This window comes from Mustela erminea, chromosome 16 (assembly GCF_009829155.1).
Source record: "Mustela erminea isolate mMusErm1 chromosome 16, mMusErm1.Pri, whole genome shotgun sequence".
NCBI classification, from domain to species: Eukaryota; Metazoa; Chordata; class Mammalia; order Carnivora; family Mustelidae; genus Mustela; species Mustela erminea.
In genome coordinates this window covers 64,864,991-64,892,175 of record NC_045629.1, presented here as the reverse complement: position 1 = coordinate 64,892,175, position 27,185 = coordinate 64,864,991, and the positions used below count along the sequence as shown (strand labels likewise).

The following is a 27,185-nucleotide window of genomic DNA, read 5'->3' as shown; positions in this document are numbered from 1 at the left end:
AATGTATATTAAAGTGTTTAGGGTAGCACATACCTTATCTTGGAAACTCACCTAGAAGCTCTGCCTGGGCATAACCAACTGCTCTTTCTGTGGTTCTCAAAAAATAGTTGTTATTTGACGGATAGAAAACAAGCAAGTGTGTCCAAACCACATAATTGCAGGTCTTTGAGCCATAAATCTTCTTGAAGTTTATTTTTAGAATAGTTTTGTCATATCTTTACTCTCCAAATATCTTCAACCAGTGTAAGCTCATGCACATTAGAACTTTTTCAAAGCTTTTTGAAGTATCAGGCCCAGGGTTCAGCTCCCCACTCGTCCCTGAGATCTTAACTCAACTGGAGTCCAGTTGAGCCCAGGCATCAGTATTTTTTAGCCCTTTGGGTGATTGTAATACAGAGCAAGGGATTCGAATCTCAGACCTGGACTGGAGATTTACAACTGTTGCACTCTGAATACATCTAACAAAGGTAATGACTTACCCCTGGAATGCCATGGTGGGTCTACTGATTGGGAAAGAGGGTAGTAAAAGGGAAGTAGGGAAGGGAAGTGATTTAAAAAGAGAAAGAGGAAGGGAGGTAGCGAGGAAGAGAAGGAGAGAGAGAGAGACCAGAAGCAGAGAAAGCAAGGAAAAAGAAAGATGGTCAAGTACACCTAAAAGTTATCTCTTGATGACTTCTTGGTACTCAGGCTATCTGTTAACTGTGCTCTTCCACCCCAAAGAGGCCTTAAGGAGAGACGGGTATCCATGAAAAGAATCTCATTGGAGTGGAGAATCTATGTCCTCCCCGCAGTACATACTCAAAATGTGTTTCCGCAAACCTAAATCCAACAGCTGCACAGATTTGTTCTGTGGCCACTAGGTAGGTAGTACTGAAAGTTGTGTAAAAAAAGACTAAGTTGAAAGTTTGAGGCTATTCCTTAAACAACTCCAGAGAAGAAATTCCTTGCTCATCCTTGGTAGTACACAGGTCACTATGAGGACTGCAAGGAACGTGAGTCAGAGGAGATAATTACTCAGGAAAGTTGCCCAATCCCCTAACATCCGGTGGTGCCGAGAGACTCATAGTAACCACAAGGTGACTCCCAGGCAGGTGGCCAGAGCACAAAGAAGGTTCCTATCTGCAAAAGGATCTATAGCAAAAACCATATCATAGCTTGAATGTACGTATCTGTTATAATGTAGAAAATTCTTCCCCACTTAGGGATCTTACCTGATTCCCACCCCCACCGGGGTTGGCGGCAGGGGGTGGGGGGGAAGAAAAAAACCTTTGTGAGATACATGGGTTAAAATGATCCCCACAATGGAGACGAAGACTCAAGTCTTGGGCAGTGAGTGACTGAGAGAGACAACCCTATCTCCTTTCTGGATGCATCCTTTCTTAAGAAGATCATAATTAAGGAATTCTGAGTGGCTCAGTTGGTTAAGTGGCTGCCTTCAGCTCACGTCATGATCCCAACGTCCTGGGATCGAATACCATATCAGGCTCCTTGCTCAGCAGGGAGCCTGCTTCTCCCTCTGCCTCTGTCTGCCACTCTGCCTGTGCTCACTCTCTCTGATGAAAAAAAAAAAAAAAAGAAGAGCATAATTAATCATGACATAGATGATTACAAATAAGCTATAAATATTTAAAAACAACCACCTGTCAAGGTGCTGAAAATCAGCACTGGTGAGGCACCAGTGAGGCTCCATCTTAGAAGGAAAGGGGAGCCTGGGGAGGTGTTTTGATATGAAATAGCAGTACATTCCACCAGGAAATGGAAATTAAATATAAACAGTATATTTTACCAGCAAAAAGATTATATATAATGCACCACTACATAGATCTTTCTGGAGTGAACATGAAATCTAGTTGACCAAATGTCACCGTGTTATAGGTCAGATATTTTCTTAATACTAGCTACTGATTATTAAATGTCTAAAGTGCAGAATAAGACCAGATTCTTGACATGCATTAACAATCCAGTTGGAACAACTGCCCTATGTTATAGGTCATTAGTACAAGATTATTCTCCATTCATGTACAAGGAGACTCAGGCCCAGCAGGCCAGGGCACCACAGCTGGCGGATGGCAGGGCCATGATTCAGACCCAGGTCGCTCTGACTCCCAGCTCATGCTTTTTCCGCTGCTCTATGCCATCTCGTCTAAGCCCATAATTAAGCAAAATAATATACTCTTCACAAATGAAAAGATCTCATGTACAAAAGTGACGAGACGACTTTTGGTTGATGGGCTTCCAAATATGCAGCAGATCCTTTTTCTGGAAACCGCATTTGGCATAAGGGGGCCTCAAGTCCAGACAGTTTTCATGACGTAACTCAAGGTCTCCGTCAATGTTAGCCTTGAGTCTGAAATAACTCTGAGCCCTCCCATCCTGGCGTCTTCCCTGCAACGCCCCCCTAATCCCCCCAGCCAAGCTCAGACGGCCCACGGGACTTGCAGGTGGGTGAGCTGACAATGCTGGTGGGGTTGGAAACAAGGTACACCGTGATCCCCTTCTTCATCTCAGTAACTATTTCCAATGCTCTCACTCTCTCTTGGAGCTTATTCTCGGCTCTGTAGGCCTTCATGTTTGTTTGTTTTGCTTTCAGGTTTAAAAAGAACTCTTAGCAGCAGTTCAAGACTTTTATAAAATTAATCCGCCGTCACTTAGAGCCATCCAGAGGGCTGCCAGAAAGGAATGGCCCTCCGTGAGGTGGTGTCTGAGACCGGATTTTGAGTGTGATCTGGTTTTGCCTAAAACTCATTTTCCTGGTGTTTCTCTACATCTCCATTCCCATCTACCTTGTCTTCATCAAAGAGAATCTCCCCCCAAGTCCTAACGTGAGCCAACTGTACCCCCCACAGTTCTCATCACACCAGCAGGCTCACCTGTGAGTCCCAGTGATTCTGCAGCTCTGGTTCCTCAGCAGGTCGCTGTCTCCCACAGTCTTCCTTGGCCCTGTGCTTTGTCTTCCTTGAGACACTTTTCCTACCTGGGTTTAGTTTCTGTCAAAATGCAAGCAATAAAAAATAGTGAAAAGAGGCTTTGGAATGAAAGTCCAAAGAACTCAGTCTGGGTTTACTTCCCCCTTCCCTCGCTCAACTGACGACGTAACCAGGGCCTAGTCACCTACCTGTTGGAAACTCCTTTTCTCATACATAAAGCAGAGATCACAGTAATAGGTGTCCTACTTGTCTCACAGACCTATAGTAAGGATCAGAAGAGAGAGGAGACAAAAAAGAACCCAGTAAAATGTGAGGGAAGCATTGATTTTATTCACTGCCACTCCTGTGACTGGAGACGATGTCACAGAGCTCCCTTTGACAGAGGGGAGGCAGGGCGGGAAGTGAATTATCCTACCCGTTGTCATGTGATGGAGTAAGGTACAGAGTGTCGAGAGGGCCTGGAGGAGGAATCCTGGCTGATGTCTGGAATAGGGGACGCAGCCAGGTTCCAGGAAGAATTCACAGAGGAAGTCAGATTTGAGGCAAACCATGATGGCCAAGAGAACCAAGAAACAAAGATCATGTCAGGGAAAAAGACCAGCATATATAAAGAGCTGCTCATGCTAACATAAACTTTGTCACCTAAGTGTCAGGCAAGGCACAATGGCTTTAAGTAGAAAGTGGAATAACAAGAAGTATGTTTAAGAGAGATCATTTTAGAAGCAGTAGGACAAGGAAAACAAGAGAAAAATCAGTTTTTATTGCTATTATTATTATTATTGCTATTATAAGAGATTAGCTCTGATGTGAGCCTGAATAGAGATTAAGTATGAGTTGAGTCAAGAGTTTAATTATCCTCTGCATGAAGGAAAGGGAATGAACCATGGAGGAAGACTGAGAAGGGGGAAGAGGCATTGGCCTTTGTTCCAGGGTAAGGTGACACTCCAGAGTAGGATAAAGGCTCTCTTTCTAGGGAGTGGAGATTCCTAGTGTCAGTAACCTCAAGAAGGAGTTGATGCTGAAAAACAAAATGGAGCCCAGGATGACAAAACTCATCTCTGAGCCTGGACTCAAAGGAGTCTAGGTAAGTTCAAATACATTCTTTTGCAGGACAAATGTCTTCTGACATAGAAATATAGCTCTGGAGGCCTGCCAAGAGGCCCCCGAGGGGGACCCCAGGAGAATGCACTTGGGTCTCTTATGCCTAAGTGTCTCTACACCAAATAGCCGTTGTATTTCCCCCTGATTTAACACTCTTCTCTTATCCCAGAGCCATCAGCCATGTTAGAAACTAATTGGTCTCAGCTGTGTCGAAAGAAGAGCGAAGCTTGCCCAGGCTGGAACCACCGTGATAGAGAAAAACAGGGAAGATAATGGTCAATGTTTATTGAGCCACGAATAGAGTTAGGAGCTTAGACGGATTACCTTATTATCTCAACAATCTTGAGATGAGAGCACTGCAGTTAACCTCATTTTATAGGTAACAAATCTAAGGTTTAGAGTGGTTACATACAGAACGTGCCCAAATCGCACAGCTGATATGCAGCGTTCTGTCTCCAAAGATAATTCTGCTTGCTCCTACCCTGGACCATCTCCCGGCTTTGGCCCAAGTGAGCAACAGAGTGGACACCAAGGAGGCTGGCAGAGTCATGGGGAGCCATCTGAGACAGAGCAGCCGTAGGGGGCCCATGGCTGAAAGATGTAAGAGGCAGCACCGAGGCTCACCACACTGGGATGGTCGCAGATGTGGCCTGGGGCTTCTCTGAGAACCAGAAGAAAGGTCAAGGAAACTCAAAATGAAGACTAAAACCCTGCTCATAGTGTTGAGTGGCACTGAGCTGCTGGACTTCAGCCTACCCAGTGTGGCCATGAGTATTGTTTTCACCAAGCAGAGAAGAGGAAAATATCAAGAAATTACAAAGGGGCCCATAATCAAATTTCAGACTTGAACATTCCTGAGAAAAACGCCATTCTACATAGACCTAAACAAATGACACGCTGATAGCACGCTGTTTTTAGAGCCCTCTGACTTCATCTGCTGTTCTATTATCAACTCCACTGTTACTAATGGATTTTCTTTGGAACTCAATGCAAGCAGTGCAAGGAAGAAACTGGCCACGGCACCAGAAGCTTCTTTAAAGGCAAATAACACCACTCTCTACCCACGGGGCCTCCGAGACGTGTGGTTGCCTTCCAAACCAGTCCCCAGGGAGCTGTCTGGAGTCTTAGCTCTTCACTTCCATAATCCCTGTAGAATGTTCCACAGTTCGAAGACGGTCTCACCGCTGGAACTCTTCCAAATAAAGGAGCCGCATCTCAAGATCCCTACCGCTCAAAATGCAGAAATCTAAATCAGCAGCAGCAGCAGCATCTGGAAGCTTGTTCGAAATGCAGGATCTCAGGCCCCACCAAAGACATAAAAAACCAGAATCCTTGTTTAACAAGATCCCCAGGTGATCTGTGTGCACGCTACGTTAAGAAGCATGGCTTATGATCGCCTAGGGGTTCTAAATACCAGGTACCACATGGGATGTAATATCTGTATTACAACATGAACTCAGGTATGGGTTTGTGCAGCTCAAATAATTAATGAGGCCTTGCATTATTGACATCTCAACATGTGTCCCTCTCTCTTGCTCTGCTAAGCACTGTTGGTGATATTGAATTAAAAAAAAAAAAAGTTGGGACACCTGGGTGGCTCAGTGGTTTAAGCCTCTGCCTTCAGCTCAGGTCATGATCTCAGGGTCCTGGGATCGAGCCCCACATCGGGCTCTCCGCTCAGCGGGGAGCCTGCTTCCCCCTCTCTCTCTGCCTGCCTCTCTGCCTACTTGTGATCTCTCTCTATCAAATAAATAAATAAAAATCTTAAAAAAAAAAAAAGTCAAGATATGATCCCTGTTGACAGCAAGCTTTAAAATTCTGTTAGAGAATGAAAATACATATATGCTCAGATCGACCTTTCAGAGAAGGGAACATGACCCTGTCACTGCTCTGCATAAAATAATCAGGATTTGCCCATGCCAACGGGCTGAAGTTCATACCACAGCAGAGCATCAGAAGCCTTTTGGAAACCTGGAGCACACCCTCTCCCCAACCTCATCCATGGCCATGGCCTTTTTCCCCCAGTGCTTTGCCCCAGGCACACTGACTCTGAAGGTCCTAGAATGTGCAGACCTTGCTCCCATCTTCATGCTTTGCCCTTGCAGCGTGAACTTGCCCCTTCCTGCCCTTCCCCCTTCCTAAGATGGCTCTCTGTAGGCTTACCACAGAACGCTTTCCTTTGGCTTCAGATTTGGGGGGATTCCTGCCCTGCTCACACATTCCCATTGCAAGTTCTGATTTTTTTTACTGTCTTCTAGGTATAAGGTCTGGTTGAAAGAAATAAAAATGGTCTATGAAACAGCCATAAATCCGTGATGCAATCCATCACATCACCGTCTCCGCCTCACAACACACCTAGAGCCCCATCCCCAGGACAGATGTGCCCTAATCCTTTTCCCTCAGACTTCCCTGCAGATCATCTGACCTCCTGGCTAAGCCCTGCGGGAGCTAGAGACTCCGTCCTAGACCTGGGATATCCTTCCACACCCCCTTCATTCGGGAGACTCCTGCTCATCCTTTATATCTCGTCTCAAATGCACCATTACTTGGGAACCTTCCCCCACTTCCCCGAAGTATGTTGGTCCTCCTCATCTCATTTCCAATATCACTTTGCATCTGAGGACTTACCTGCTCGATTGTGTATCTTTGCTCGCCTGTCTCTCTCATCTGACTCAGTCTTTCTGGGACACAGACTTACCTTCTAAGGCATGAATAAGACTGGCTGTGTATTCTCAGTGTTCTGCAAATGTCTGGCACAAAATAGACCAGTGGTTTAACCCCTGCTAAATTAATCATCAGAATCAACCACACGTCACTTAAAAATCCCTATGCCTGTGCTTCGTCCCAAAACATCCTGCTTCTGTAAGTCTAAGATAGGGTTCAGTCATCCCTGCTTTTCAAATGCTCCCCAGATAATTCCGAAGTCAACCAAGATTTAGAACCACTGCAGGAGGCCCTTTCTAAGGTCTGTTAGTGATAGAATGATCCATCCTCTGCTGTTGGGCCTGATCCATTGTTTTTCTAGATAAACCTAATGTATCTTGATTGCACTGCCTTGATCCTTGGCAGCTAGATACACACCTTTAACCTCTACCTGCTGACATCACTGCAGTGATAGAAAGCAGGGTAAGTACTTACATGCTCAGTTGTTGGGGGTGGTTCTCTATGTATAATAAGAGGCAGAGAAGAATATGGCGGGTGTGTAGTTGGTGTAGATTATGATAATGGCAGACCTTTCAGGCACACCTCGTCTTCCCTGCCCAATGTTCCCGAGATATCATGCCCATACCTCTACAACATCATCCCCAACCTACCTGGTGTGAGCATATCTATGCTTAAATTAGACTGCCCCTGTTAGACGCCCCAAAGGAAGGGCTATTCTCTTGGGTGCTATCATCTCAACTCCTATCCCAGGACCTGCCACATAGTAAGTGCTCAATAAAGGTTGGATGATCCCTGACTCCATGCAGACTGAATGTCTGTATGAATAATGAGTGCATGAGAGGATCTGGATAGATGGAAAGGAGGAGGAAGAGCATTACTACAGGAGTGCGGATTCAGAGTCAAGGAGTTCATGGGCCTAGGGAGGAGAATGAGTTTGGTACATGCGTAAGACAGCTAGGTTAGAGTTTCTGAGTGTATCTTCTCCTCTTTGGAGAAAGCTGGAGGCCTCTGTGGTTCCTTCCCATGGGATTGTAACAGTGGACTGCTGTACTATGGCAGGAGAGAGCTGTGCTGGGAGTCAAGAAGAATTATTCCTAACTCCCATAGAATTTCTATGTCGCTCTCAATAGAGGGAAGAAAGAAAATGAAAGGGAGTATTTACTTAGCATTTATTTTGTGCCCAGTGTTTTGCATATGCTGTCTCCCTGGACAGCAGAGACAGCTACTTGTGCTATTACTGTCACCTTTCTCCTGGCAGAAATGAAAATAAAAGAGTTTAAGTGACTCTGACTTGTTCTTTTCCCTGCATACTTTGCTGCTTCCATTCACTTAAGCCATCTGGGCCTCCGTTTCTGTAACTTGAAAATGAATGGATTGTGTTAGATTACATCGCAGGTCTTTTTGGTTCTAAAATCAGTGGGTTTACCCTGGCCGTTTCTGGGGTCAACCTTGAGGCAACTTCCTTTGACGCCTGCCTATTACTTAATATCACACCATTCAATAATTGCTTACTAAATGCAAGAATTGAGTTGATGCACCTGTGAGGCTCTGGGAGCTAAAGACAGTGTAACATTTTGCTCCAGTTTAAAAAGGTTTGTTCACCGTCCCTGAACAAATCGGGCATATTCTTGTTTCTTCGCTTTTGCCCGTAATTACTCTCCACTTATAAAAATTCTACTCCCTTCAGAGTCGAAGTTGACCCCCTCTTCCACGAAGGCTTCTCTGGCTGCCAGTGATCCAGGCAACATGGGAAGGAGGATGAGATGATTGCAGCTGATGGATCAATGGAGTCTGTTACATCTAAACCTTGGGCTGCTCCATAATCAGGGAATGGATGATGGGAGGCAACCGCAGGGTCCAAGACATTTCCTCAAGGGGATTTAAAGAAAGAAGAGTCCAAAATTGCTCTTCCCTAGAATCTCTGTTTAAAGGACCCCATTATCACCTTAGACATAGACTATATCTAGCTAAAAAATCTCTATCACCCCCAGCTTTCACGATTCTTTACACACTTCTCACAACCAACCTCTGCCATCACATACCATTAAACCTGCACGCACCCAGCTCCCTCACATGGAAGATGTCCCTCTGCTTGGGGTAGCGGTGGAAAATCACTGAAGAGGACTGACTTTATGCATTACATCTCTGCCTGAGGAATCCTGAAGCGGTCAGGTCACCTTCCATGCGAGCAGAATCACCTGCCTGATGGAAACATTTCTTCTTTTGAATATACCTTTGTTCACCCTTCGTAAAACAAGCTGGAATTAGCATTACGTAGCCACAACCAACAAAACAGAAGTGCTTTCTCCCGAGTATACACACGTATTATGGTCTCCGACATGCAACCCAGATGACTAGGGGATATGTTAAATGTCCTGGCTCACCGTGCTATACGAATCCTAGTGAATGACTGGTCCTGGGGAGCTTCAAAATCAGACAATGACTTTTTTGTCCTTTGAAGGTTATCATTTAACATTTGCTCACTTTCGTGTCCCTGATACATGGCACAGGGACAAAACGAGTCATTCGGTAAATATTTGTTGACTCAATCCAACAATCAATGAATTCATCTCGATTTCTTTTATTTTTCTCTCCCCTAATATGACTCTGAAAATGTGTCATCAATATAATAAACACATTAATTTAATACTGGAAAACCTGAGTCACATAATGGAAGAAACCTGTGTCCCCAGGGCTTTGCTAATGTTTCTGTAGTTATACTTGTAATTCATCTGTTTTTACATGCCTCTCTCCTCCACTGGACATGTGTTTTTTAAGGGAGGTGACTGTCTTACTCATCTCTGTATCATCAACATTTATTACAGTGCTCAGCTCATAATAAGTTTAGTAGTTGTTTATTAAATGAGTGAGTAAATATATTTCTAAAATGATTGCTGTGCCTACATTGACTTCCTGGCCCCTCCTCATCCCTCTCCTAGATTTTTTTTTTTTTTAGAATTCTCCGCTCCTTCTCTGTTGTATTTAGAAAAGCAGTTTGTGGGAAAATTGAAAGTAAATCTTTCTTACAAAAATGTAGAAACTCCTGATAGAAACAATTTTTAAATGTCTTCTAAATCACAAAATCATAATGCTGGAAGAAACATCACAAATCCTTCAAACATAAATAATATATTGAGAAACCTACCTAGCAATGAGGTGAAATTGGTATGTCTATTTGATAAAGAATATGTATGATATATTAAAAATGAATACTTAGAGAAAACGTGTGAACAATCAACACACAGGAGAAATTATAAAACGCAAGGGATAAGTATATAGAAAATCTTTCATACAGATACTGGTAGGGAGTATGGGGGGTGGTTCTAAGAGCTCTCGTGTTCTGTTCATAGGGATACAGAATGGGTCTGCTGCTCTGGCGTTACTGGCTTTCTATGCATATAACCCAAGATCTTCAGTGAATACCCCAAAGGAATTCTCACATAACATCAGAGCAACTAAGAGAATTTGGCATGGAATCAGAGGCAATCTGAGCATCCATCAATTGGAACACGAATAGATAAAATACAATGCACACATCCCAGGGAATTTAGTAAGACAGTACAAGCTACAAATCATAGTTTCACATAGCAACAGTGCTTACTGAGACACGGGACACAAGACCATTTATGTCAATGACTAATACACGCACGCAAAGCGAAAGGTGTTTTGCCATAACATATACAACCCAAAAAAAAGCAATTCACTTTAAATACATGACTGTGGAAGGAACCAAGATGCCCTTCAATGGATGAATGGATAAGGAAGATGCGGTCCATATACACTATGGAGTATTATGCCTCCATCAGAAAGGATGAATACCCAACTTTTGTAGCAACATGGACGGGACTGGAAGAGATTATGCTGAGTGAAATAAGTCAAGCAGAGAGAGTCAATTATCATATGGTTTCACTTATTTGTGGAGTATAACAAAAAGCATGGAAGAGTATAACAAAAAAGCGTGTGAACAATCAATACTTTGTTATTTGATGTTGTTTATTATTAGATTTGTTATTTGTTATTAGATGATTGTTTGTATACTTTGTTAGAGAGAAGGGGGTTGGGGTAAATTGGAAGGAGAGGTGAATCATGAGAGACTATGGACTCTCAAAAACAATCTGAGGGGTTTGAAGTGGCGGGGGGGTGGAAGGTCGGGGTACCAGGTGGTGGGTATTGTAGAGGGCACAGATTGCATGGAGCACTGGGTGTGATGAAAAAAATAATGATACTGTTATGAAGAAAATAAATTTTAAAAAATAAATAAATTACTTGGAAACATCAATAAATAAATAAATAAATAAATAAATACATGATGATGGTAACCTATAGTGGGAAGGGGTTTGTGGTATGGAGGAATAATGATAATGGTGATAATGGTGATAACTAGAAATAAATAATTATAATTTACATATTATTATATATTTTATATACACACACACACATAATAAAAATAAAAATAAAAATAGGGAGCCCATATGGTCCATATATGAAAATGTTCCATGAACTAAGCAATATGATAAACTCCAGCCCAGCACGGGAGCTCCAAAAGAAAAAAATTAAATGAAAAGAAGAAAAAAATGCTAAAACTTGTTAGAAACAGAATTAATGTAAATTAAAACCATAGGTAACTTTCTCACTTATGAAATTAATAAGAGATGTATTTTACTTGGACCGATAGCCCCATTTTTGTCATTTACCCAGGATAAATAATGATCAGCACTGCTATTTAACTTTAATTCTGTATGTATAATCCAATAGAGTTAAGCAAAAGAAAAAATTAAAGGTATGAAAATTAAAAAAGTAGTATTTGTTATTTTAGTCTATATTTGAAAAACCAAAGAGAATCAACCAAGAAATGTTTTTTAAATTTTTTTTAGGGTTTGGATTTTTTATTTTGGTAATTTTTTTTATATTACAAAGAATAAGCAGATTTGCTAAGAAGACAGGGCACACATTTCAAATCTTCCAATTAGTAGCTCTTCAGGTAGAATCAAAACTAGTTTGTAGGTATAAAGAAAAAGTCTCCAACCACAATGGGACAGAAACAAAAAGAAACTTACCATTAGTGTTTAAGATCTAGAGAAAGAAAATATTTAGGTGAACAGCCTTGAGCAATGGAAAGGGCCACCTGAATGCATACCCACGTCCCCCACCCTCCACCCCTGCCCCCGCGAGACCCACCTCAAAATATCCATAGGCCCTAACTAATCAGTGGGCTACTTACAACTAGGCACAGTTCCCAGTAAAGGCAAGATTCCATATGTCACCACACCTCTTCACCTTCCCCCTTTAAAAACAGCCCCACCCACCTCCTCCAGTGCTGTCCTACCCACTGCCCTCTTGGGGTGTATTCAATAAACTTTCATCTCCTTGGTTCTGCCTTGGGTGAATTCTTTCCCCACCCATACCACAGGTTTTACTCAATTGTTACTCCAAATTTGGGGTCCCATCCAATCGAGAGACACCCCATTTAGGCACCACGGAAAACTGTAAGATTCTTCTGAGAGACAAAACAAAGGCTTGAGCAAACAACAAGCCACACCATGATCCTGGATGGAAAGAATCGATGTCAAATCTTTCTTAATCACTCTGTAAGTGTAATGTCATTTTACTAAACATACCAACAGGTTTATTTGCGAAACAAAGAGCAAATTCCAAAGCCAATGCAAAAGAATAAATAAGGATATTCAAAGCAATTCTAAAAAGGAAAAATATTGAGACAGGACAACCTATAATAGATGTTAACATATTGTATAAAGACAAATAATTTGCAGAGTATATCACAGGTAGATGAACAGAAAGGTGAATAGAAACAAAAAACAATTCAAAAAATGGTCCCAGATGTATACAGGGATTAAGTATATGATAAAGGTGGCATTTCAAATCAGTAAGGAACAGAAGGATAATTCAATAAATGGTCCAAAATAACTAGATGGCCACTGAAAGAAAAGTCTAGCTGGATCAATAATTTAAAAATGAAACCATGAAAGTGCAAGAAAGCATTATAGTGATTTTTGACACATAATCTCTAAGCGGCAAAGGTCTTCCTAAACATGACATAAAAACTAGAAGTAATGAGGGGTGCCTGGGTGGCTCAGTGGGTTAAACCTCTGCCTTCAGCTCAGAACATGATCTCAGGGTCCTGGGATGGAGCCCCACATCAAGCTCTCTGCTCAGCAGGGAACCTGCTTCACCCTCTCTCTGCCTGCCTTTCTGTGATCTCTCTCTCTCTCTCTCTGTCAAATAAATAAATAAAATCTTAAAAAAAAAAAGACAAGTAATGAAAGAAACAAAATAAAAAGTGAAAATTTGACCATAAAAATTCGGACATAGCAAAATCTACAGGGACCAAAGTCAGAATTCTCAAGGGCAAAATGAGGAAAAGATCTGCAATTTATATTATAGAAAACAAGGACCAATATCCCTGATATATAAAAAAAACTCCCATAAACATTTAAAAAAAAGATCAACAATTCAATAGAAAAATTAAAGGATTATTTAGAGAAAAAATAATAGCCCTTACACATGTATAATTATGTTCAAACTTTTTAGAAGATAAATGCAAATAAAAATTATGGTGAGATACCATTCGCCCCTTCCCCAACATTATTAGGAAATAGTTTAAACATTTGTTAATACATAGGTTGTCAAGAACATAGGGAAACAGACATTTTCCTACATTGCTGTTAAGAATGTAAATCGGTAGCTCCTCTAGGAAGAAAAATTCATCAGTAGCTATCAAAATTAAAATTGCAAATATTTTTGACACAGAAATACCACATCTACATATTCCTTCTGCAAATATACTCGCACAAGTTTTTTTGCTGCTACCTTATTTGTAAGAGCAAAGATTGCAAACTATTGTTTCCAGCCTTCCACTGAAAATGTTTTCTCTTCCTTTATTGCCTTGGGCATAGTAACAATGTTGAGTTTCAAGTTAGACTCTGAATTCCTGGGAACCCCTGTGGATCTGTGTTTATTTCCTTTTGTTTCTACTAATTTTTCTTCAGGTTGTCATGACTCCTTAAAGTGCCTGTTGTTTGGTGGGTTGGTTTGGGTGGCTGAGATTTTCTATTTGTAAAATTCTTTCTAAAAATAATGTGACGCCAATTGTGGTTACTTTCCACAGAGATGTACCTTTGTTTCCACCAAGCGTTATTAGCAATCTTGAATCATCTCAATCCGATTTCAGGAATTAAGAGGTGATCATCAATCCCTGTGAGGGTTTGCCGCTTGGTATTCATTCATTCTTTGGGTTTATCCCTTTGGAGTCCCAGCCCAAAGTTGAGGGTCACCTTGGAGTGTCCATAACTCCTTAGGGTCCCATGAGGTTGTCACAAAGTCCTCAGCATCATTCTCAGCCAGGTCTAAAACACCCTTCCTCAGAGGCTGGGCTCACAATCCTGGGTTTCCACTTCCCTCAACTCCTAACCAAGTAATTCCTTCTCTCTGTTTAACCCTTTACTACCTTTAGGTAGATACATTTTTATATAGCTAGCTTTTCTGGTTGTCGTCATGGGAATTATCCCAAATTATCTTGTGTGACGACCATGAACAAAAAAATTCCAAAAAATCTACATGTTCATCCATCAATGAATTATGGTCCATTTATACAACAGAATAAACTATTATTTATTTACGGTTAAATAACAAAAATATTAAATAAATGATGGTACACTTATTTAATAGAACACTCTTTGGCTACAGAGTCACTATTTTTTAGGTGCTGACATATACCAATCTTCAAAAAAGCAAGGTACAGAAGAATGGACATTGAATGTTATCATTTAGGCACAAACTATCTCTACAAGTATTAAAAATAATTTAATAATTTAATACTTGAATTCTTTGGGCTTAGAAAAGTGAATAGCCAAGGCATAGAAAAGAGAAGAAAATTCTTCAGTTTTTATCATTATGTACATCTGAATTTTGAAACCAGTAATATATTATCTGTTCGATATAAAAGCAGATAAAATAAACATTAAATGATAAAAAATGGGTAAAACTATGTGCACGAACCTATTTGTTGCTGCAGTATTTATAATAGCAAAAAATTAATAGTAACCCAAATGTTCATCTGTAAGGAAACTGATGGCATATTTTATGATGATATGAAAAATAAGTATGGAAGTTATGTAGAAACATGGATACCTTACTTTTCTATTGCTGTGCAATAAATTAACACAAACTTAGCGACATAAAAACATCATTTGTTCTCTTATTGTTGTGTAGAACAGAAGTCTCACGTGGTGAAACTAGGTTCTCTGCTCAAGGCTTCACAAGGCTGAAATCGAATTGTCAGGTGAACTGAATTCTCATCTGAGAATTCTGCCTCCCTCAATGGGAAAAATGCTTATTATTAAAGAAAGAAAATAGCAATGACTCTTAAAGATATGCAAAGATATTCAATCTTAGGAGTAAGAGAAATTATAGTGAAGTACCCTTTTCATCTGTCAGACAGAAAAGGTTTTAAAAATTTGCTAACACACTGGATTAGGAAAGGTGTATAGAGACAGATGCTTTCCCTCATCATTCTAACTTCTATTAAAATACTGCATATAGCGATATACATAAACTATGATAACAACCAGGCAACAGGAGCTGTGTGTGTTTGTGAGTGAGTGTGTGTGTGAAAAAGTATAAAAGAGAGGGTATGAAAATGTTAATAGTCACATAAAAGAACTTGGGTGACTTAATTTTTTGTTAATTTTGAGATTTCTAAGTCAGGTTACTATTTTCTTCTATCATCAAAATTGTATTTACAGAGGAAGAACAGTAACTTTTTCAGCCTTTTTCTGCTTACCACTGCACGCATACAAAAAGAGTAGATTTATTACAGTGTCCCAGATCATTGTTATTTGTTGGTATTGCTGAGATTAGGACATAGGTCCCTAACCCCAGCTTCTTTATATACCATGTTGTCCTGTCTCTTGCTGGAAAACTCCAGATGTAGGAGAGTATGACAATTATGGAATGCTTATTAACCCCTGTGTGTTCACTCCTTACTAGGTACATTTATGTGTAGTTAAAACTCACAACAATCCTATACGATAGATTTCATTTCATAGTCTCACTGGGTTTTTAATCCCAGCTCTGATCCAGAAAAACAGTGGGATTTGGCAAGGATTGCAAATTGGAGTGAGAGTCATTAAGAGTTGTGCATAAAATGAGCCAGATACCTTTAATACCCTGCCTATCTCCTCCAGCATTTAACCACACCCATACTTGCTTAGTCAACTTCCAACTGCCAGCACCTTTGACTTTTTGTCTGAGGTTTTCCTTGACCACAAAACCCTGGGGAAAGTTTGGAAGTTCTGGAGGAATTAATGCCTCCCACCTTCCTCCAACAGCTACCGCAGCCCTTGGGCAAAATGACTGAGATGCTTGTTCTATTCAATTTCCCATTGTTCCCCAGGAGTATTAAGTTCTATTTATCTGCAGAGTAATTCCCTTGACAATATAATCTGTCTTCTTTTTTTTTTTTTGTAGTAAAAACATTTAGCATGAGATCTACTCTTTCAATGAATTTTTGAGGATACAGTACACTAGTGTTGACTATAGGCATGATGTTGTACAGCAGATTTCTAGAATTTATTCATCCCTTTCCCTAAATCCTTAGCAGTCATCTTTCTACTCATTGCTTCTATGGGCTTGGCTATTTTAGATATCTCATATAAGCAGAATTTAAAAATACTTGTCCTGCTATTACTGGCTTATTTCACTTAGCATAAAATCCTCTAGGTCTATCTGTGTTGTTCTATACTGCAAGATTTTCTTATTTTTTAAGGCTCAATAATATTCCATTGTATATATACTACATATTTTTTATCCACTCATCTATCAGTGGACATTTGGTTGTTTCCATGCCTTATCTATTGTGACTAGTCCTGCAGTGAACATGACTTTAATCAAGGTCTTGGTCAGGGCTGTGGTCTCATCTGAAGACTTGACTAGGAGAGGGTGGCCTTCCATACACACAGGCTTGTTGGAAAAATTCAGTTTTCCAGCAGTTATTGGACTGAGGGCCTGTTTCCAGTGGGCTCTTGGCTAGAAATGCTTCTTAGTTCCTTGCCACAAAGCACCTTCCTAATATGGCAGTATGCAAATTGAGAAGGCAATAGAAAGAATCTGCTAGCAAGATGGAAGTCATAATTTTATGTAACCCAATTACAGAAGTGATATCCCATCATCTTTTCCTTATTGTAATGGTTAGAAGCAAGTCAAAGGGTGAGCCCACATTCAGTGGGAAGGGATCCAATGAGGGTATGACTGCCGGGAGGCAGGGACCATTGAAAGACATATTGCAATATACCTGGTACACTAGTCAAGTTTAGATCAAGTTTAGATAGGAAAGAAAGATCCTAGGTCTTCCAGGAAAAAAAGTCCTTTTTGGTTTGTTTGAAGTACTCTTGGAATCTTAAGGAGTTTTCCCTCATGGAATTAGCTTTTCCTTAAGCAAATATATTCTAAGAATGAAAGATGGCTCTAAAACTTTATGGGTCACGATAAGAAGACAAGCAGGAAATTGAAGTTATTCATGACTAGCTGAATTGCAGAAAACAGGAACAGTATATTCAATATTGGTGGACTAATCTGGATAATGGATATTGACAAACTTAAATCAACATATATGCATTGGACATACTCTTTTGTATATAGTAGGGATTTAATACTTATTTGGAAATAAATCAAATAGAATTAGATTTAAATGTATAGATTTCAATTATCTTTGCTGATACTGTTCATGCTTTAACTTTTACCAAGAGCCATTCTGCTTCTGCTTACAAGTGTGATGAAGAAGAACCTGCTCCTTAAAGTAGAAATAAAACTGACTATAAAAATCAGAGTCCATGCTATTATTACTCACTCCTGACAGAGCTGTGCTTATAAAATACTAAGGGCTTCCTTCTGCCTAATCTGAGGGGATGTTCCAGTCCACCAAATGAAAAATAAAACTACCTTCAACAGCAGCCAAGGAGTTAAGAAGCTGGGTATGAAATTGTGTCTCCCTCATTACCTGCAATGCATGGCTGAGATTATTCCAAGTAATGCCTGGGAATCCTCTACTAAAACAATCACAAGGTGGCTTGGGAGTTTATGCCTTTTGACCAGGTCCACAACCCACATCTGCCACAGAGAATTTTAATTGATATTATTCTAGAAAATAGTTCCTATGCTAGTATTAAATCAGAAAAAAAAAGCAATTTAACACTGCATTATTCATCATTCTAGCATAAATGAAAATAGAATGGATTTAGAGTAGAAAACTTCTTTTCAGCAGGGAGAGGGCTTCTATATAACCAGACTACCAACCACAAGGTTTAAGGTTTGGGCCCCAAACCTTGGGTTTTCTTAATTGGCAAACCCTTTTGCCAATTAAGACAAAAACATATGTGACAAATGAACAAAAATGTAATTTCTAAATCACCTTTTCCATAGTACAAATAAGGCAACTGCTTTTTCTATGTACTATGATTTGAAAGCATTGCTTTTATTTTTATAACACTGGAATATTAATTATTAAGTCATTGAATATATATATATGTATATCTACAGAGAGAGAGAGAGAAAGAGAGAGAGAACTTTACTGAAAGTTTTAACTGTTCCCTTATACATTATATGTCTTTGTGAGCTGCTTCCTACTGTGTTTCCTACTTTGTCTTTGTTTTTACTGTGTCTTTCCAGGCAAAGTGGAAACTGTAATGGACTTTGAGTCAAGAATGTAATTATTCAGATATGTAGGATTTTTTTTTCTTCTTAGAATTTACCAGAGAAGTTCCTTTTGCCAATTAAGACAAGAAGCCATTTACGTTTTTCAAGAAAGTAAGAGAAAAGACAAGGGAATTTGACATTTATTGAGCATCTACTATGGGCCAACCATTTTGGATGTACATACTTTCATTGAGTGATCACTCCTACAAATCAGTACTGTTATTCCAGTATAATAAATGAGAAAACAGAAACTAGGAAATCATGGAAGGGAAGAAAACTAAAATTTGTTGAGCAAGTGAATACTAACACGAGAGTCACTTCATATTTCTACATTCATGTACGCGTTCCATATGCATCCCCATGTTACAGTTTTAAACAAACTTGGGCTTAGAGTTGTTAAATAATTTATATGAAATCATACACTTAGTAAGCACTTAAGTTGAACTAGATTCTGAGTGGATCTGATTCACTGTATTTTTCCCAATTACATCAAAATACTTCAGCATAAAATTCTTTAAATGTAGCTGCTTGCAGAGGCACTAAAGATTTTAGATGGCTTCCAGCTCACAAGGGGAAGGATGCCATTCATAAAACTGTTGTGTTCCCCAGCAGGGAAAGGCTTTTGGGAACGTTTCCAGAATTCAATCCAACAATAATTAAATAAATAGAATTAATAAGAGTAAACAATTAGAGGCATCTTTCTCGGCTCAACTGTATGGTCCAGTACCGGTCACCAGATCTACTCTATTATAATTTCTTTTCCTTCTTTTTTCTTCCTACTAAAATTGTTGAACATTTGTTGCTTCATTATAATTTTTTTTTTTAACTTATCCATCCCCTATTCCAAATTAGGCATTCCTTGGGGACAGATACCTTGATATATCCCAGGCATCTAATACCTGGTACTTAGTAGATGCTCAATAAAAATCAGAGGAATGAATGACTGAATAAACAAATGACTTCATTAATAAACAAACATGAACAACAGGGTATGAAGCCAAACTCATTACCTAGCTCTAGCAAACTTTGGAATTGTCTAGAATATTATGGTCACATTGAAGGTGATGTGATGCCTCTAGGCCGCCTCAAGTTATAGATTTAGTTTGGCAAGTACTTAGCCAAGACTCAGCTTACTTGAGTGGTACCCACCTCTGTCCCACCACCACTGAAGATGCTGTAATCTTTATCTCTAGTCACTGAAAGACTATGGTCACTCTGACTCTGTGATTCTCTAGGACATACTCTCCTCAGTTCTCCTTCATTCCTCTGTTCCAAATATACATTTTGTTTTAATGTTTGCAAACATGTAAAATGTAGGCTTTCCTTCTGCTCAGAAGAATGTGTACAGATTATATGCTGAGGGCAAGAGCATAAGTTTCAGGTCAGACTAAATAGGTTCAAGACTAACTATCATTTATTTATTAGCATGTGACTTTCAAAAACAGGATGTCTACATGAAAAAGTGCTCAACATCACTTGGCATCAGGGAAATACAAATCAAAATCAAAACCACAATGAGATACCATCTCACACCAGTCAGAATGGCTTAAGTTAACAAGTCAGGAGATGACAGGTTTTGGTGAGGATGTGGAGAAAGGGGAACCCTCCTACACTGTTGGGTGGGAATGCAAGCTGGTAAAGCCATTCTGGAAGGTTCCTCAAAAAGTTGAAAATAGAGCTACCCTACGACCCAGCAATCGCATTACTGGGTATTTACCCTCAAGATACAAATGTAGTGATCCGAAGGGGCACGTGCACCGGAATGTTTATAGCAGCAATCTCCACAATAGCCAAACTATGGAAAGAACCTAGATGTCCATCAACAGATGAATGGATAAAGAAGATGTGGTATATATACACAATGGAATACTATGCCATCAAAAGAAAGGAAATCTTGGTATTTGCAATGATGTGGATGGAACTAGAGGATATTACAGTGAATGAAAAAGTCAATCAGAGAGAGAAAATTATCATATGCTCTCTCTGATATGAAAAATTTGAGAGACAGGGTGGGGGGTCGTGGGGGGTAGGGAAGGAAAAAATGAAATAAGATGGGCTCAGGAGGGAGACAAGGCATAAGAGACTCTGAATCTCAGGAAACAAACTGAGGGTTGCTGGGGGGTGGGAGGTACAGATAGGGTAGCTGGGTTATGGACATTGGGGGGGGGGTATGTGCTATGGTAAGTGCTGTGAAATGTGCAAGCCTGATGATTCACAGACCTGTACCCCTGGGACAAATAATATATTATATGTTAATAAAAATATCTATTATTAAATATCTAAAAAAACAAAAAACCCCAGGGTGTCTAAGGTTTAGCTTCTCATGCATAGACGGGGATAATAGAAGTACCTACCCCAGAGAATTACTGTAGAAATTATACGAGATGATGAACCAAATGCTGTGAGTATGGCTCCTAACATATTATTATTATAATAGAATGAGAGTAAGAAAGTGCCTTTTTATTTGGCTGTCTGATTTATAAGTACTTACGAATTAAAACCAGGAGAAGAGAGAAATCCCCTTTATCCTTCTAAAAAAGCACCAAGCAGTCTGGTTGCAAGGACAGGAATATCAATGGTTTGGCCCAGCGTTAGATCTTGTGCCCATCCTGGCAATGAGAGTTACTGCTTTGGCTGTTGACCTGAGTACTGAGGCCTCCTCAGGGGTCTGGATGGATGAGGGGGTGGGAAGGGGAGTGCTATCTTACCCAAACAATATGGACTGAGTGGGAGAGGAGGCAATAGTTAAAGGAAAATCAGAGAAGAAAGAGTTGTTCTGCATCCCTATAGGACTAAACTAACCAGGGATAACCGATGTAGGATGACCTTACTAACCAAGAGAAATGAAAGCACCTTCACACGCCTGCTTTCTCCTAATGAAAGGCATAACTTCCCAAATTCAAGGCAGTCACTTACTCCTACAGAAAGTATGCAAATGAAAGGACAGGATTGTGCAAATAAAAGGATGGATTTTCCTCTGTGTATCTGTCCTTGTTATAGTTTAATACAACCGCTCGTAGTCCCTTGTCTCAGGAAGGAATCGGAGTCACAAAATTCAGACATAAATTGTCAATATTTCCTAATATAGCTTTTTCCAGAAGCTTTTGTAAAAGTAGAAGTCATAGAGATGCTAAGTTCCAAATAGCACTTAGGTCATTTTGTCCTAGAGTCATTTACCCATGGGTGGTGGTGGTATGGGGTGTGTGTGTGTGTGTTTCAATGGTGGCGCTATATGTGTGTATGTTTCAGTGTACCTGTATTTGTGTTTCCCTTATTCTCTTCCCTCACATTTCTCCTCATAAGGAATTACTCCTCTCAGTGCTTACCTACCACTGAAGCCATCAAACATGGAGGACGGAACACAAGACTTCAACAATGTAACTGTCTTTCTGGAATAGAACATCGGATATACAAGCAATTTTTTTTTTTAATACGTTCACGTGAAAAGAAAAATAAGCACATGTAGAAGGTGATTATGGAGGTCACAGGAAGTTTCTTTTCTTCTTTTTTTTTTAAATGAAACATACATTTTCACATTAAAAGAAAATTCTGGAAAGATATTGGGATGACCATTAAAAAAGGATATGAACCATGAAAAGCACAAGTAATAAATAATGAACACAAATAAACAGCCTGCCAGTTTGTCAATCTCCAAGCCAAGCGTTATATTCCAGGATTTGAAGTGAATGAGAAGACTGCAGAAACTGATACTGAGCCACACAAAGAAATCTCACCTCATTCCTTTGTGTTCTTAAAACATGGATTTTTGCATGACTAGTGCATCAGACAACTACACTGAAACATCGTTTTATTTAATACGACCAATTCTGGAGAAGTGAAAACCTGGAACCACTTAGAAATGTTCCCAGTTCTGGGTTGGGCCTGTTTTCCCTGGAGGTTCCACAAGCCTACTGCCAACATTACTTCCAAGATGTATCAAATAAAACAATGGTATCACTAAATGAAAATATCACTGGATATTGTAGACTACCTTTGGAAAAGTGGCTTATGAAAACATACCTCAATCATTTAATTTGACAAGCCAACTCCATTACTAAAAGTAAAGCTGTATCTTTCAACAAATCTTGACTCATACTGGTAGCTTCCTTCTTAGTTCCCAAAGAAAGCACTATCACCCACCATGTGCTTACTATGATAGAAAGGTTCCTATCATTGGGTTGGAAGTGGCCTTCTTCCTTAAAATCCAACCTTATTTCTTTCTTAAAGTCTCAATATAGGTGCTTAGGTGGCTCAGTGGGAATATGAATTGTCAGGAGAAGTGTTCAGCTCTAAAGTAAGGGGAGTGAAGACCCCTACCCCAGTCCTATCCTACAGGAATGTGGATATTGGAACCATGGTTCTCATCGATTGGATAGATTCAGTAACAGCTAATGGCCATATATTAAACCGAATCTTCTTTTGTTTTCTTTTTTAGCTTCCCCTGAGAATATTTTTCCATTCTTCACTTTCTTCTTACTCCCATATTAAACTGGCGTTAGGTTGGCAAATATCAAGCCAACTTTAGGAAAGGAAGATTTTTCTCAGTGGTTTTCTTGGTCACAACACACTATATTCACCAGAGATTAAAACAAATATGGGGCTCTGGTCTCCACTGCATCCCTCGGAAATGATCCTCTTTCTACTCACTATGGAAGACAGATTAGACTCCACCAAATGAATTAACAAGGTCATCCAGAGGATAAGAACTCCAACATTAATCAAAAGCATGTACCTATATATATTTAAATTAATCTGAAGTCACAAGTTTCTCCATTAGTGTGTCTGTTTGGACTGTCTTACTAAAAAAGTGCAGGATTTCTGTGGGCAGAAAAGAGAATGATACTTTCAATTGTTCTCATTATAATTACCTCAAAGCTTGCCCAAGAAAGCATAAAAATAACTGAGTTCACAAACACATTTTGTTTTGAGGTTGACATAGTTTTCTGAGGCGAAAAGGCTCATTAGGTGTCTATTATTCAAACTTGTGTCAAATAGACAAGATCCGATTCTTTTTTTTTTTTTAAGATTTTATTTATTTGATAGACAAAGATCACAAGTAGGCGGAGAGGCAGGCAGAGAGAGAGAGAGGAACAAGATCCGATTCTTAACACAATGACCAAAAATTACTCAAATACCATCTCTAAGCGGATTTGCTCTCTGGGAACATTGGTATTTGGTCAGCTCTTCTGGAAACCTCCAGCCATCAAATGTATCTCAATTACTGAGCTACGGACAAAACAAATGAGTTGGGGTGGTGCAGGGGAGGTGTGGGAGACGCCCAGGAATTCTACAGAAAACTGGCTTTTAATATTGAATCAACCGCCATTTCACCCAAGTGTGGGGCTGGAGACATGATGTTATCTCATCTGTTCCTTACTATAACCCTGACAAGGCTGGATTTTCATCTTTACTTTGCAAGTGATAATAGCCGTCTTGACAGATCCTGGAGAGTTGTTACAAGTCACGTGGCTACTAAAAAAACCGCCGCCACCGGAGTTCAAACCAGGGACTGTTTTCTCCAAAGCCTATCATCTTTTGACTTCACCGCCCTTTAATCAGGTCAGCCAGTGTTCACTAAGGGTTTATTTTTCACTGAGCTCTTAAATATCGGCTTGACTCAGGGGAAAAAAGACACTTTTGTGGACACTCTCTTCCTTTATGACAGCAGCACTTAGACTCCGATCACCCTCTTGATATATTACTTACTAGCTAACAACTAATACATGATTTGTTCTAAGAAGTAATTCTGTACCGGAAGAGTGGGTGTCGCCTTCTTTAAAGTTATCAAGATGAGTCAGTCAAATGCAGTGGATGCTTTGAGGGCATGCCAAAGCTTTGGAATCTGTCAGCAAATGAAGACAAACGAAGGCAATAGTGGGTACCCTTGATTTTGTGGACAAAGTCACAGACACAGACATGTTCAGGATTCCGTGGCTTCCAAAGCCCTAGGGAAGTTCAGAAATGATGCCCGATCTCCTGGGTCAAAAAGAGTGTGGCCAAGTTCCACTCTAGAGGAAGGTGGGGAGAAAACTGGGTTGCCATCCTCTGTTCTCTTTGTGAGATGGTATATGAAGTATATGCTGGGAGTGAAGGATGTGAGACAAAGATGGGGAGACAGAAAGTAGTAGAGGTTAAATGGGTTTGGATTCAGTCTTGGAGGATGGAGGAGAGAACCAACAGGTGACAGGGTGACTAGAATGCAAGATTCACGAGGCCCAGGAGTCTTTCTCCCTTGTGTCTTCTTGGTGTTTGCACATAGTAGATGCTCAATTAATATTTGTGGAATAAGCAACCGTGGAAGAAATAAAGCTTGAACCAGCTTTATAAATGGCAGTATCTACAATATCATTTTGGAAATAAGTTAAATTCTATTAGGAGTATTTCAACAAAATCAGCAACATCTTAGCAGTATTTCAATGAAAATTGGCAACATCTCATGCCATATCATCTCTCTCTCTCCAGTTCCTCTTAATGCAAACCAAAGAGTCTTCATGCCACTGAGGTCTGGACAAAATGAGTATTAAGGGTGAATCATATGTATAAAGATTAGCCTGATGATTACCTATATAAGACGGTTATAGGCTTTGCCTTGGTGATGGCAAAGGGGTTTGTGAGTGCTGTGAAATGAATGTACGTACATGAGTCCAAAGTCCTGTGGGAACACAGCCAGCCATTCAGCAGGTGCCGGCCTAACTCTCACTTTTCTTCTCTAAGGGCCAAAATTTCTCAGATGATGCATCTGACCCATTCCCTTTCCCCTCGTTTCAGAGTTTCTTGTTGCTCTGTGTTTTCTTCTTCTTTTTTTAAAGATTTTATTTATTTATTTGATAGACAGAGATTACAAGTAGGCAGTGAAGCAGGCAGAGAGAGAGGAGGAAGCAGGCTGAGCAGAGAGCCCGATGCGGGGCTCGATCCCAGGACCCTGGGATCATGATATGAGCTGAAGGCAGAGGCTTTAACCCACTGAGCCATGCAGGCGCCCCTTTTTTCTTCTTTTTTTGGAGGCATTTCCAGCAAGGCGCCAGAGGACTGTCCCATCTTCCCCCAGTAGCTGCCCCTCAGTTTTAGGATATTGCTTTGCTGGAGATTCTTAACTTTTGTAGGAAGCTCTAGTACTCACTTGGCCTAGAGACGTTGCACTCTGATGACTTCAGGCCTTGAGGTCTACCTTCTCCTTGGCCCTCCATCTCATCAAATTTCCTGACTCCCACTCCCTTAAGGCACCAGCTCCTGTGTGTTCAGCTCTTCCTTCTACCAGGGAAAGTAAGAAAAAGGGGAAACAGCCATGTGGTGTATTAGCCAAGTTTAAGCCTTCATATTTTATTTGCAAAACTGACAAAACACTTTATAATCCCCACGTAAAAGCCAAGTTTAAAGCAAAGACTTATTAAATCTGTATAAAATACACAAATGAGTAAATTATTGCTAATGGCATGACTTTTTGTACTCTTCTTCAAAGCTAAACCATGAAATTATTTTCATTTTAAACAACAAATTCGTTTTTTTGCATGATTCAAGACACCGCACTAATCCATTTCGGGTTTTTAGTATAATACAGATTTGTCTACATTTGTAAACAAAAGACTGAGCCGGGAGAAGAAGAAAGAGAAAAGCTAGGCCTGCGCTTCAGGGTAACCTGCAAAAACCATTACACCAGAATTCATTTTAAACAAGTTTCTGCTAGACAGTACGCACTGAGTGTGATTACTAGCTCTAGGAACCCATTATGAAACAAATAAAAGTTAAACACTGCCCTGGAAAATTGATACAAGTGAGTTGAATTCATTTATCTACTGAACAACGAATAGAGCTCCGTTTTGGCAAGAAGAGTAGCGGGGAGCACGTTATCCCAAGGATGTAGGTGAGAACAAGTTATGTTAAGAATAGTAATAGGTACGGGGCACCTGGTGGCTCAGTCGTCTGTCTTCGGGTCAGGTCATGATCCCAGGGTCCTGGGATCCCAGCCCCGCATTGGGCTCCCTGCTCAGCGGGGAGCCTGCTTCTCTCTCTTCCGCTTCCCCTGCTTGTGTTCCCTCTTTCTCCGTTGTCTCTTGCTGTCAAATAAATAAATAAAATCGTTAGGAAAAAAAAAGTAATAGGTACAGAGATGGGATTTTACACAATTATTTGGTGTGCTAGATTTATATTACATCCATTTAGGTCCACTGGAACTGAATTTCAGAAACTCCCTTGGCCTGTGTAGCTTGTGGTTGGTAGGAAGTATCAGCCACACTCTTTCTGCATGCCGAAGGTGAAAGCAGGCAGTGAGGCCCCTGGTAGCTTATACACATAATACACATTGTTGCTACTCACCTCGGGGTAGCGTCTCTCCCCCAGTTCCTGTACCTCCTGTGAAACCCTCATTTGGCTTCTCTGCCTCCTGGGCTAGGTGCAGATTGAGTTCCATGATGAATGGCACTAGCTTCCCCAGCAGGATATCCCCCATTCCCCAAGTGGCAGGTGTAAAGCCAGAGAGAGACTCCCATGATTTTAAGAGCCTGCGCTCACGGGCTCTAGTCAGCCTGGCAGGTTCGGTTTGTGCTCGTCCCCTCACACCTATCCTTCTTCTCCACTCCTCGCCCTGTGGAGGTCTGGCTCTGCCCCCAGATCCAGGAGGAAACAACTCACGTAAGACTATAACCATGTCCTATTATAGATCCCTATTTGGATATTAATGTATAATTCAGAGATGGCGTGTTTCTCTGCTCACACTCTGACTAAAACACAGGGAGACATTCTTAGTGTGGGGAAGCATGAGGAAGATAATTGAATAAGTCATCTGTA

General features: G+C 40.3%; 1 long non-coding RNA gene across 1 annotated transcript; it reads right to left on the bottom strand.

Annotated features, from left to right (window-relative positions):
• Window positions 1-1,508: 1,508 nt before the first annotated feature.
• LOC116574923 lies at window positions 1,509-26,354 on the bottom strand. The gene is made up of 5 exons (XR_004279550.1): window positions 26,306-26,354; window positions 25,522-25,652; window positions 3,116-3,186; window positions 2,871-2,987; window positions 1,509-1,551 (listed from the first exon to the last, which is right to left on the bottom strand). It is a non-coding gene; the product is annotated as an uncharacterized LOC116574923 (long non-coding RNA).
• Between the last annotated feature and the right edge of the window lie 831 nt (window positions 26,355-27,185).